General features: G+C 41.1%; 1 protein-coding gene across 2 annotated transcripts in view; it reads left to right on the top strand.

Moving 5' to 3' along the window:
* The window catches only part of KHDRBS2 (KH RNA binding domain containing, signal transduction associated 2), a 346045-nt gene that overhangs the window by 71386 nt on the left and 260736 nt on the right, over positions 1–13923 (top strand). The window lies entirely within an intron of this gene.

Here is a 13923-nt window from a genome sequence, read left to right as displayed (position 1 = left end):
GCACCGCCGGCCGCTAGGTGGCGTTTACGTTCAGTTCTCATTTGACTATGCAAATGAGCCTGATACGCCTATTCCCGAACGAATGCGTAGTCGTCGTTTACATCGTTTCCGTAAGCGTAAGGTTACCCCTGCTATATGAGGGGTAACCTTACGCCAGTCTGCCGTATGCCATGTTAAGTATGGCGTCAGGTCAGCGTCGGCTTTTTCCGTCGGGTATGTCGTTTTACTAAGTCGTCCGCAAATACGACTTTACGTCAATGACGCTCACGTCGGCGTCATTGACGTTTTCCGTCGTGAGCTGGAGCATGCGCACTGGGCTTTTTTTCCGGCCTGCGCATGCGCAGTTCGATCGTCGCGGGGGCGCGCTTAATTTGAATACAGGCTGCCCCCTTTGAATTACGCGGCCATACGCTGGCCCATTTACACTACGCCACCGCAAATTACGGAGCAAGTGCTTTAGGAATACGGCACTTGCTCCAGTAAGTTGCGGTGGCGTGGTGTAAATGGCTTACACTACGCCAACGCCCATTCTTGGAGAATCTGGCCCATAATGGGTATACTAAAATGCTGTATACTCAAAAATGTGCAAATCAATGCACCATGTTGTAATACATTCTAACAGACCTAATAAAGGTGACATTGGTACCTTGGAACCTGTCCTTTTAGCTATTTTGCAGAATGATGTAGGAACCTCAAAACCTGAAGCACCTTATTATGCACTTTTTTATATTGAACAAACACAGAAAACAACTGTGTAAACAAACAGCAATTTCCAGCAGATGTGACCAATTATGTATAAAAGGTTACAGCCTACATAACATTAATCACTAATGTAACAGAACAATCTCTGCATGTTCAATAGGAATATTTTTACATTCCAAGGTGATGATGGTATAGCATAAAATATCTAAAAATTAGTCATCAGATAGAAAAAGTGCCCTACTGAACTAAATATAGGGGAGACGTCAGTCAGATGGAGTGAAGTTGGGATTTTATAGCAGTCCGTGTAGTACCAGATCAAATGGGGCGAGACCAGGTGTATTCAACCAATTGTTTCAGAGCTTTTTAAAATTAGCTAGGCAGCCATAGTGCTGGTATATCAGATGTTCATAACAAAAAAATACACTTATACTATGTATTCCAGGGTCGGGGGGTTTTAACTTCCAACTCTGGAGCATTAGCTTACGCACTTAGAATAAGACCTTGGAGAGCACCTCTTTTAAATGTGATTGTTGGACCAATGATCAAATTATACCCAATATGTATTGTTTGGGGGCCATCTGCATTGTCGTTTGTAGGTTGTAGTTTGTGAGACAATGCCAAAGCATATGTATTAGGTCTCCATGATCCCTTTTGCATTTTCTACAAGTGGGGTCTGTACTTAAAGGGGTTGTAAAGGTTTGTTTTTTTATTTTCTAAATAGGCGCCTTTAAGCTAGTGCATTGTTGGTTCACTTACCTTTTCCTTTAATTTCCCTTCTAAATGTTTTTTTTCCTTTGTTTTCTTTGTCTGACTTTCTCACTTCCTGTTTCTCCTCAGTAAGCTGTTCAGTAAGCTGTTCTAAATGACTTTCCACTGCTCGGATGATGGTGGAAAGCTTACTGAGGACAAACAGGAAGTGAGAAATTCAAACAAAGAAAAAAAACATTTAGAAGGGAAATCGAAAGAAAAGGTTAGTGAACCAACAATGCACTAGCTTAAAGGAACCTATTTAGAAAATAAAAGACGAACCTTTACAACCCCTTTAAGCAAAATGTGATGTAATGTAATTTGGTGAGGGAGCGATTAGCTCTGAGAACTATAGTATAGTTAGGAGAGCCTGTGGGATACATTTAAAGAACTCAATTGTACAGATTGAAGCACAGCTTCCCACTGGTCCTCCACCATTATGCCCACGTCCTTTTCCTAGTATTGCATCACCAACAGGGATGGTCCTCCAAATATATGTTTAGAAGCATTGCATAACATTTGGAGATAAATCCCTTGTTATATTTGATGGATTGCATATATTTATAGGGGTGGGAGAAAGGTGCCAGATTGCATGGACAAGTTTGAGATGAAAAAAATACATATCTGTATCTGGTAGGCCATATCGGGAGTGTAAAGTAGCAAAGTGAAGGAACCGACGCTTGCCATTTTGCTATATACTGTATTAAAGCTATAATTCTTTAATCCTGTTAAAGTTTGTAACTGCTTAGTTCAGCCAAAATTGTGTGCATCCATTTGTAGGTAGGCATTTGTTAGGCTTGTATAGTAGTTGGGATTTTAGGCCCTCAGCTAAATCCCAGGCTTTAGTCAAGTGTTTATTAGTTGCAAGAGTGTAATCACTGAACAGGCTAGAATCGGGGTCAGTCACCACCACCATCCCTCCTGTCATGTGTTGCAGTTGGGCTGCTTTATAATAAAACCAGGGATTGGGGATAGCTATACCACCTATATCTTTAGAGTTCTGCAGTTTTTCTAGTTTGCTTCTTGGTGGCTGCAATGAAAATGATCTAAAAATAGTATTCATTTCATGGAAATTCTTTAAAGGAATTACAACCGGTGTATTATGCAGAAAATTTGATAATTGTGACATTAAGATCATTTTAATTAGATCACTTCTACTAATTAACGATGGGTATAAGTTATTCCAGGGTATAACCTTATCATGGAAAAAGGGGAGAATAAAGGCTTAATGTTCAACAATGTGAATTCCTGAGTGATGTGAATTCCTGAGATATGAATGCAGTTGTAACTTGAACTGGACAAAATTTAATAAATGTAGGGTCCAGAAAGCCATCTAAAGATAATAGGGCCAGACAGGGGGTGTGGCCTGCATGTGAGCAGACGCATTACACAGAGCTCCCGCTGCATATCCTACTTTGATCCTTTTCCCACTGACGATCCAGACTGGCATCAACTCATTCCGTACCCAAAGTGACCTGGGAGTGTCTCCAGCGACTCACGGGCATTATAATGGGACTAAAGTTTAATTGTATCCTGATTTCTTGGCCGGGGTACAACGAAAGAGAGCTGAGGTGAAGAAATGCCTACAAAAAATCCAAGTAACGTATGCGATGCTGTTTCTGGCCAAACTGCGTGTCACCGCCAGAGGGCAGTCTACTTTCTTTGAATTCTTTCTCTGATGCAGCTGCATGGCTGGACCACATTGATCAGGACCTCCAGAGACGTCATGACGCCGACAGGGGAGACTGACACCTAAAGACCCACTTTGGCATGGCTGGTATGATGTCTGCTGACAATTCAAATTCAGTACTTACACAGTGGGACACTTTACAGTTTGCCTAGAACAGCGCTTTGAATAGCTTCTGACACAGCTCTAAGCACCAAGTTCAGTTCTATGTCACAGTGTGTGAGTCAAGCTCATAAGCTTCTACTCTGTATCACTATGTCCGAGTTGCAGGGACATTTTTGTTGGTGCCCGGTTGGCATATGTTTTTCTACCAGTTACTGGCCTGTGGGGAGAAGGAGGCGGATAACTTCCACCCCATACAAGTTGGCAATGGCTGCTCTGCAGACCAGCTATTTACTGTTCTTTACTAGGGATGAGTCGAACGTATGTTGCGGCTTGTGTTCACTAAAATTCATTTGCATTTGGAAAACCTCTGCGCAAATACTGTGTCACATTGAAAAGATTCATTTCCTATCCCATAGTCAAAACAGGAAGTAAGAGAAAATCCCTCTAAAGTGAGGAAATCTCTGGTGGTCACCAGGGTCATCAGCACCAATGTCCCCTTTGGAAGATATCCACATTCCTGTTCTGGAGACAACCCCAAATTTAGGATTTTCTTTTATGTTCAGTGGTAAACAGGACGAATTGAGAGGGTGATTCTTCCTAACAGGGGCACAGACAGTAATAAAAACCTGATTCAAAACCATGAAAACAAGTTTTGCATTTAGTTATAGTTTAATGAAACCTATTTTATATGTAACAAGTATCAGTGCAGAAAGGAGAACTAACAGTGTTGACAGGATCAATTACATTTAATTAAATTAAAGTAGGTACATGCTGTTGTTGTGTTCTTTATTTTGATGCTTACAGGTTAACCTATCAAGTTTATATTTGCAACATTTGCAATATTTCCATTACTCAATTAGACTGCAAGTGCTTAAAAATGGAACTACATTGGTGCTTCAAAATATGACCATTTTTTTTACAGAATTTTCTATTTATATGCTTTTACATTTTTAAGCACATTGTCACAATGGTACTGATGTTAGCCAACAGGCGAGCAGGTGACACAGTATCCCCCAGGGCGTGGAATCTAAGGGCCAGCTGGTATTCTGCCAGGGACACCCTCACGAGGGTTTGGGCTTAGCTGCGTGCTGACCCCAGGTCACAACCTCAAGGTTCACTCGTGAGGCGAGGAGAGTACCAGGAGACACAGTCAGACACAGATGGATGGATGAAGCAAAAGGAGAGCCAGATATCGAGCCAAGGTCGGGGCGGGCAGCAGACAACATAATCAGGAGAACTAGTCGAGTCGGTACACAAGAGATCAGTTCACGAGAAGCCAGGTTAAGCAGGTTACAAGAAGGGTGCTCAGAAACAAGTGTTGCTCAAGCAACCAGAAACTAGTCTGAGTGGAATATAAATAGCGAGGCAAATGGGGGGCTGGACAGGAAGTAGCAAGAAGGAAGGATATATCAAGCAACAGGTGAAGCCTGCGACACCCATAGCTGCTGAGTGCAGCTAGTGAAACAACAGGTGCCAGCCGACCTACAGCTGTGGAGCTGATCTGTGACACACATACCTATGTAATCAAGCTTTAGCAGTCTTTTCCAAGGAAAAGTCAAATTATTCCTTAAATGCACCCTTGCCCTTACTATGAACAATAAATTACATATACTTAACAAGCAGTAAAAGTTCTTTAAAACAAGCCATTCCTGATCTCAGTAGCTGCATTTAACGTGAAATTATTCATTATTTCATTCATTCATTTACTATCCTATTCTGCATGCTGGTTTCTGCTCATTATCTTGAAAATAATACAGAACGTAAGGCAGCATGCATTTTCAGAGGTTTTCATTTGAAGTGTATAAAAAGCCAGATATTTTGAATGGGATGTGGAATGTGGAAGGGTTAGAACACATGCCTGGTTCCTATTTCTGAGTTGCCACAGAAACGAGAAGATAAAAAAACTGTTCCATTAGGGGCACTTATTTTGAAGACAAACGTATAGGAGAGGGTACCCCCTCACTTTGGAGGGAACTCCTCTTACAGCCTCTCTCCCTCTCTTTCTAGGACAGGAAGTGAAGGGAATCTCCCCTAAAAGGAACTGCCAAAGTCATAACCATTACTGTATTCAAAACATTTTGTATTCATGTAATTTAATAGTTATTATCAATTAAGTAAATATGTGTGAGAGATTTTTGTCACTCTGGTTGGACAAGTCAAGGCTTTCCCAAATACAATAATTGTTTTAATATCTTTATGTTTAGCAAAATCAGTAGTATTCTGCTGATTTGCATTGACAAATGTATGATAGAAATGCTTTTGGGGTATCAAGTAATTCTGCTTGTCACTTTCTTTTCTCCACAGAATGTTAAAATATTAACAATATTTAACATACCATTATAATGTAATAGTATAACAATAAAGTCATTAAATAATCTGAGGTCCAGCTATAAATGTAAATTAAATAAAATTTTTGCTATATATCTTTCCCTCAATGCTCTTAGACAATATTTGTTGAACAAGCTTAATTGAAGTATTATGTTTGGAATGACATTATTTTCTTTACTGTACATGTTTTTTTAATTAAAATAACATATTTATGTAATTATGTGGAAGTTTAGGTTAGAGAGAAAGATATAATATAAATTAATTTGTTGAAAGACGAATTGCAATTAACGCTTTTACATTCTGATTAAACTGTATAATTGTAAAAATGTAAATGCCTTATATAGGAGTTCATAAGTAGGGATGAGCCTGATGTTCGAGTCGAACATAAGTTTGACTCGAACATCGGGTGTTCGCCGAATAGCGAACAATTTGGGGTTTTCGCAGCAAATGGAGGATGAAGAAATTGATACCATTGAATGGCCCCCACGCTCACCTGACCTTATGGGACATTATGTTTCAGTCCATCCGGTGCCGCCAGGTTGCACCTCAGTCTGTTCAGGAGATCAGTGATGCTTTGGTCCAGATCTGTGAGGAAATACCCCAGGACACCATCCGTCGTCTCATTAGGAGCATGCCCTGATGTTGTCAGGCATGCATACAAGCACTTGGGGGCCATACAAACTACTGAGGACCATTTTGAGTTGTTCCAATGAAATTTCAGCAAAATGGACTAGCTTGCTGCATAATTTTTTCACTTTGATTTTCAAGGTGTCTTTGAATTCAGCCCTCTGTAGGTGGATAAAATATATATATATATATATATATATATATATATATATATATATATATATATATATATATATATACACATACACACACTGCTCAAAAAAATTAAAGGAACACTTTATTACTGGAAAGAAAGCGTAATATGGATTTCCACTTTGTGGAATACATTACAATTACAAGCATATGTTTCACCTTAAAAAAAAATAAAAAATTAAAGGAACACTTTGAAAACATATCAGATCTCAATGGGCAAAAATCTCATGCTGGATATCTATACTGATATGGACATAGGTAATGTGTTAGGAATGAAAGGATGGCACATCATTTGATGGAAACATTGTAGGTTTTCAAAGTTTACAGTAATAGTAATATATTGTATTCTTATCACAAGGTAAGATGATATTAATTTGAGAATTTAACAGTACAAATGTACAGACAGTATACTCTGCAGTTTCTGAGCTGGAAAATGCTAACTATACATTTTACAGTTTTATAACAGGGCCTATCAGTTTTAATATTTGCTGGTTATACCATTCTGAGCATGACATCCCACTGTGAAGTAGACACAATCAGGACATACTGAGGGAAGAGATTGAAAGAACTGCCTAGAAGACAGAACTCATGTTGGCGTGTTTACTTAAGGAAATGAGAATCTTCACACAATAATTTGTGTGAACTTTCACTTAATTTTTTCCATCATAAATTATCCACTTGTACATATTTTCAACTCCTTTTTTTGTGGGGCAGCACCGTGGCTAAGTGGTTAGCACTTCTGCCTGACAGCTTCAGGCTTGGTTCACATTGCCACAACTTGGTATCCGAATGGCGAGACCCCAAGTCACGTGACATGTGAAATCCCATGTTAGTCAATGAGAGTTGTCTTAAAGTGGTGGTCCGCCTAATTTTTTTTAATTAAAAGCCAACAGCTACAAATACTGCAGCTGCTAACTTTTAATAAATGGACACTTACCTGTCCAGGGTGCCCGCAATATCGGCAGCCGAAGCCAATCAATTGCTCAGCTCTCGGCTGCCCCCACTGCCATCCTCGGTGAGGGAATCAGGAAGTGAAGCATTGCGGTTTCACTTCCCAGTTCCCTACTGCGCATGCACGAGTCACGCTGCGAATCCTAACTGGTCTCCTGGGACCTGTGTGTTTCTCAGAAGACAGCGGGGGGAAGTGTTGTGACCCCCGTGGAAGTGGGTTGAAATACCTGTATTATACAGGTATCTGCACCCCCTCCCCCTGAAAGGTGCCAAATGTGACACCGGAGGGGGGAGGGTTCCGAAAAGCGGAGGTTCCATTTTTGTGTGGACCTCCACTTTAATTAGCACTATTGAAGTTGCTCCGACTTTAGAAAAGGTTCCTGTACTACTTCAAGGTGACTTCTATCCAACTTGTGCCCATAGACTTTAATGGGAGTTGCCTCCAAGTCGGATCCTCATCTTAATTGATGCGATTTGGATCTGACATTACAGGAAGATTACACAGGCGTTCGCTAAAATGGCTTCAAAGTCACGCCAAAGTCACACTGTAGGTCGTGGCAGTGTGAGTAAGGGTCATTGATTTGTGTCGCAACCATGGCACTACCTGCCTGGAGTTTTCATGTTCTACCTGTGGGGGTTTCCTCCCACTCTCCAAAGACATGCTGGTAGGTTAATTGGCTCCTGACTAAATTGGCCCTAGTATGTAAATATGAATGTGAGTTAAGGGCCTTAGATTGTAAGCTCCTTAAGGGCAGGGAATGATGCAAATGTACAATATAGATGTAAGTACCGTATTTTTCGCACCATAAGACGCACCTAACCATAAGACGCACCTAGGTTTTGGAGGAGGAAAACAAGAAAAAAAAATTCAGAACCAAATGATGTACCAAAATATTTACCAGTGCCCATGAAATTCAGAATGAACATTGCCATTAATGCAGCCTGACCTGTGCCATTAATGCAGCCTGAACATTAATGAATGACATTTAATTTAATTAAAAACACAGTCCACTTTGCTGCAAAGATAGTCACTGGCTGCCTGCAGGAAGAGAAATTACAGATCAGTGTGCTCTGTACAGCACAGGGAAATGCATTGTTTCAAATGATTTCAAGGTAAAACGGTGCTACTCCTCAGTGATGAAGAGTGGAGGAAAAGGTTGGAAACATGCACAAAGAAGGAAGGAGAGATTGTCCCTGAATATGTGCTCCTGGAAATGAGAGCTAAATTCATTATCCCTGCAAAAGGTGATTTTCTAAAAGATGTTCTTTATGCTGAGCTGGGGTTAGGGGGAGAGAGAGGATAGAAGGGGTTGGTGAGAAGTGCACACACTCACAGTCTCCTGGGGGCTCTCTGGCTCATTCAGTAGTATAGAAGTGTTTGTCTGCTTCTTTTTAATCTTCCCGCCCACCTCCTTCACATACAGAACACACAAGCAAGGAGGGAGGGGCTAGAGAAGGGATGTGTGAAGATGCTCACACGGGACAGGCGGCAGGCTTGCTGGGGGTGGAGTTGGATGGAGCAGTGTGATGATTGGATCCTCTCCATGTAGGACAGCTACATTTCACGAGCCATCATCTGCACACAGTGAAAGAGCAGAGGACGAAGCTTCAAACGGAGGAGGGAGGAGAGGAGCAGGTGGATGGGTTTTCCACACACAGGAACTTATTTCTGTGCCCCTCACTTACTTCTCATGACGTATGGCGGCGGGGGGTGGGACCGGTAGTGACGTAGGGCGGGGCCTAATGAATATTCTTTCCATAAGACGCAGGGACATTTTCCTCCACATTTTTGGAGGAAAAAAGTGCGTCTTATGGTCCAAAAAAAAGTAATAATATATATGATAATGCAAGCCCTGCATAAATAGGATTAGTTGACCCGAAATCCTGCCGAATTTCTTCTGTAACTAGTCTTGATGCTTATGTCAAGAGTCAAATGGTCCTGCATATATGAGCACTTAGGGAAGCATATACCTTAAAGTGATTGTAAATGATCACCTTGTAAAACAGTCCATTCAATTAAAATAGAAATGAAAGGCAAAACACCTGTGTAGATATTAACCACTTCAATAAAGGGGACTTACACCCCCTTCCTGCCCAGACAAATTTTCAGCTTTGAATGCCAATTACTAAGTCATGCAACATTGTACCCAAACAAAATTTTTATAATTTTTTCCACCACTGTGTTTTTTATTTTTTGCGATATGAGTAAAAAAAAAATGTAAATAAAAAAAAAACTTTGTTTAGCTTCTATATAAAATTTTGTAAATAAGTAATTTTTGTTCATAAATTTGGGCCAAAAAGTACACTGCTACACATCTTTGGTAAAAATATCCCAAATTAGTGGATATTATTTAGTCTGTGTAAAAGTTAGAGTTAGAGTCTACAAGCTATGGTGCAAATGATTAAAATTTGATCACACCCGGTGTACTGGCAGCCTCAATTCTTGAGTCCCTGAAATTCCAGGACAATACAAATACCCCTCAAACGACCCCTTTTTTTACAGTCCAAGGTATTTAGTAAGAGGCATAGTGAGTTTTTTGAAGTTGTAATTTTTTACCACAATTCTTGGGAAAATTAAGCCATTTTTAGTTTATTTTTATACACAAAATTGTCATAGTAAAAAGGTATTTCTCACACACAGTATGTGCATACTTCCAATTACAGCCCAAAATACATTCTTCTACTCCTGGCTATACCACATGTGTAAGACTATTTCACAGCCTGGTCACATAGAGAGGCCCAACATGCAGGGAGCACCATCAGGCGTTCGAGGAGCATAAATTACACATCAAATTTCCTGATGACCTATCACACTTTTGAAGGCCCTGGAGCACCAGGACAGTGGAATTACCCACAAAATAACATCATTTTTGAAAGCAAACACCCCCGCGTATATTCTATGAGGCATTATGAGTCTTTTGAACGTGCCATTTTTTTCCAAAAGCTTTTGGAAAATGTGGAAAGAAAATGAAAACCATTTTTTTATCAATTCATAAGATATTTGTAACACATAACATGTACATAGCAAAAATTACACCCCAAAATATATTCTGCTACTGCCCCCGAGTACAGTGATACCACATGTGTGAGGCTTTTACACTGCCTGGCCACATACAGAGGCCCAATATGCAAAGAGCACCATCAGGTGTTCTAGGAGCATACATCTAATTTCCTGATGACCTATCCCACCCTTGAAGGTTTTGGAGCACCAGGACAGTGGAATTACCCACAAAACAACCCTATTTTGAAAAGGAAACACCCTGACATACATTCTATGAGGCATGGGCTGCAGATAGATACTCGGGTACTCTTATGGGCTGCAGATAGGTACTCCAGTACTCTAATGGACTTTATCATTAGTAGGAATGAGCTTCGAGTTCGAGTCGAACTCATGTTCGACTCGAACATTGCCTGTTCGCCGAACAGCAAACTATTTTGGGTGTTCACGGCAAATTCAAAAAGCCGCGGAACACCCTGTAAAAATCTATGGGAGAAATCTAAAGTGTCAATTTTAAAGGCTTATATGCAAGTTATTGTCATAAAAAGTGTTTGGGGACCTGGGTCCTGCTCCATGGGACATGTATCAATGCAATTTTTTTTTTAATGCGTTTTTTTCAGGAGCAGTGATTTTAATAATGCTTAAAGTGAAACAATAAAAGTGAAATATTCCTTTCAATTTCGAACCTAGGGTGTGTGTATAGTATGCATGTAAAGCAGCGCTTGTTTCCCATGCTTAGAACTGTCCGTGCACAAAGTGTAATTTCTGAAGGAAAAAAAGTCACTTAAAACCACTTGCGGCTATAATGAATTGTCGGCAATACAGAGAAAAGTCATTGATAAAAAAAAAAATGTTTGGGGGTCCCCCCAAATTCAGATACCAGGCCCTTCAGGTCTGATATGGATATTAAGGGGAACTCCACCCTAAATAGAAAAAAATGACGTGGGGTTCCCCCAAATATCCATACTAGACCCTTCAGGTCTGGTATGGATTTTAAGGGGAACTCCACCCCAAATAAAAAAGAAATGACATGGAGTTCCCCCCAAAAATCCATACCAGACCCTTTATCCAAGCATGCAACCTGGCAGGCTGCAGGAAAAGAGGGGGGAACGAGAGAGCGCCCCCCCTGAACCGTACTAGGCCACAGGCCCTCAACATGGGGAGGATGCTTTGGGGATCTGTGACAAGGACCTCATCCCCACAACCTTTGCCCAGTGGTTGTGAGGGTCTGTGGGTGGGGGGCTTATCGGAATCTGGAAGACCACTTTAACAAAGGGGACCCCCAGATCCCGGCCCCCCCTATGTGAATTGGTAATGGGGTACATTGTACCCCTACCATTTCACAAAGAAAGTGTAACAAATTGTGAAAAAAACCACAGACACCATTGGGAAAGTCCTTTATTAAAAATAAACAAATAAAAATAATAAAAAGATTCCAGCAGTGGTAAGTCACTCTCGGTCTCCGCTCCAATGCTGTCGGTATCCTGCGATGGGTGCTCTCCTCTCCGGGGTCCAGTGATGAGAAGATCTCTTCTTCATCCAGGTCCAGGATCCAGCGATGCGATGTCTGCAGCGCAGCGCATCACCTGTCACCACCGGAGACACTCTGGGAATGATGCGGCGGGAGCCAGTGACAGCTCTTATGTAGGTGAGGGCAGGGCCACCCATCACGTGACCCTGTCCCCCTCTGAAGCAAGGGAAAATCCAGGCTTTCCCAGTGACTTGCAGGTGACACTTTGTGCAGGGACAGTTCTAAGCATGGTAAAACAAGCGCTACTTTAAAGGCATACTATACACCCCCCCCCCCCCAGGTACAAAATTTAAAGGATTTCACTTTTTATGGTTCACTTTAAGCATTATTAAAATAACTGCTCCTGAAAAAACTTCTGTTAAAAAAAAAAAATTGCATTGATACAAGTCCCCTGGGGCAGGACCAGGGTCCCCTAACTTTTTAGGACAATAACTTGCATATTAGCCTTTAAAATTAGCACTTTAGATTTTAAACATTCGAGTTCCATAGACTTTAACAGGGTTCTAAAGTTCACACAAACTTTTGGTGTGTTCGCAGGTTCTGGTGCGAACCAAACGGGGGGGGGGGTGTTCAGCTCATCCCTAGTACTCAGGTACTCTGATGGGCTGAAGATAGGTATTCGGTTACACTGGGCCAGAGACAGATACCCAGGTACTCTGATGGGCTGGAGATAGGTACTCGGGTACTCTGATAGGCCGATGACAGATACTCGAGTACCTGGTTACAGGTACTTGAATACTCTGATGAGCTAGTGACAAGTACTCGGGTACTCTGATGAGCTGGTGACAGGTACTCTGATGAGCTGGTGACAGGTAATCTGGTACTCAGGTGAGCTGTAAATAGGTACTTTATTGGATCTTTACCCCAATTGGGGGTGGGCTGTGTCCTGAGGGACATGCCTCATTACCGATCACTGCGCTGTGTGCCCTCGGGGGCACGCAGGAGCAGCAATACTGGGCGGACATCATATGACGTCCACCCGGAGGGAGGAATGTGTTCCTGCTGGCGTAATTTTACATTAGCCTGGTATGGAACTGGTTAAAAAAACATTATCATTATTTTTTTCCCTTTTTTATAAGTGATTGCATTCCCTGTGTTTCCTCTGTTCTCAGCTGCATAGGAGCTGTGGGGAGAAGCAGCAACAGCACACCAACTTTCCCAGTGAATGGCTGTGCAGGGGAGGCATGTCAGGACAAGTCTAATCATTGGAGGAGAACAGGCTGAGTTCCCAGCATAGCTAGAAAACTTACAATGCTGTGTTCTCCTGCTTGGTGTGGTCAGTTTTTAATAGATAAGCAGAGAGACTGGCAGGAACACCAAGGATTTCACACAAAGGAAGCAATACAAAGAGAACAGGAAACGTTTTCATACAAGTATGAAACATATGAAACAGCATGCACATATAAGGAATATGAAATGTTAGGGTAACACACGTTATTGCTACTGGTAGTCTTTTAGCATAGTCTCTTTTCAACTACCCTATGGGGATCCAATTTTAAGAGGTGATTTTCCTTTTTCTTTGGTATTTTGACTGGTATCCATATAACATTTCAAATAATGCTGGTAAACTGACAGTACAGTATATAGGCTTGGAAGCAACTTTTAAAATACATGCATTATGGGACTTAAAAAGTCCCTGACCCTTTCCAAAAACACAATGAAAAAAACTGTAAACGTGCCCCATAGGAAACCATGTTAAATGTACTGTGGTGCATTTCTGCAAAAAGCATTAAAAAACGCATAGGTGTAAACCAAGCCTTAGGAAGCAATGTTTTCAAGCTGTTTACACTGGGTGTGTTTGGGAATGCTTCCTAACAAAGAGGTCAGTGAAAGGTGTTTCTAGGTTATCAGATTACTGACTAATGGAAGTGGATGGGCTTGAGAGCTGCAGTAATGCCTGCATGCTTTTTAAGGTATACTTTTTATTTTGGTATGAGTTAACTTTTATTATGAAAGAGGAACTGCAGTCTGCTCACATAATTTGTAATACAAACATCTTTGACATTCTGAAGCTTCCCTCCAACCACTTAGCATATTATTTTATATATATATATA

The sequence above is a fragment of the Rana temporaria genome, chromosome 4 (genome assembly GCF_905171775.1).
Source record: "Rana temporaria chromosome 4, aRanTem1.1, whole genome shotgun sequence".
NCBI classification, from domain to species: domain Eukaryota; kingdom Metazoa; phylum Chordata; class Amphibia; order Anura; family Ranidae; genus Rana; species Rana temporaria.
This window is presented reverse-complemented; position numbering and strand designations above follow the sequence as displayed.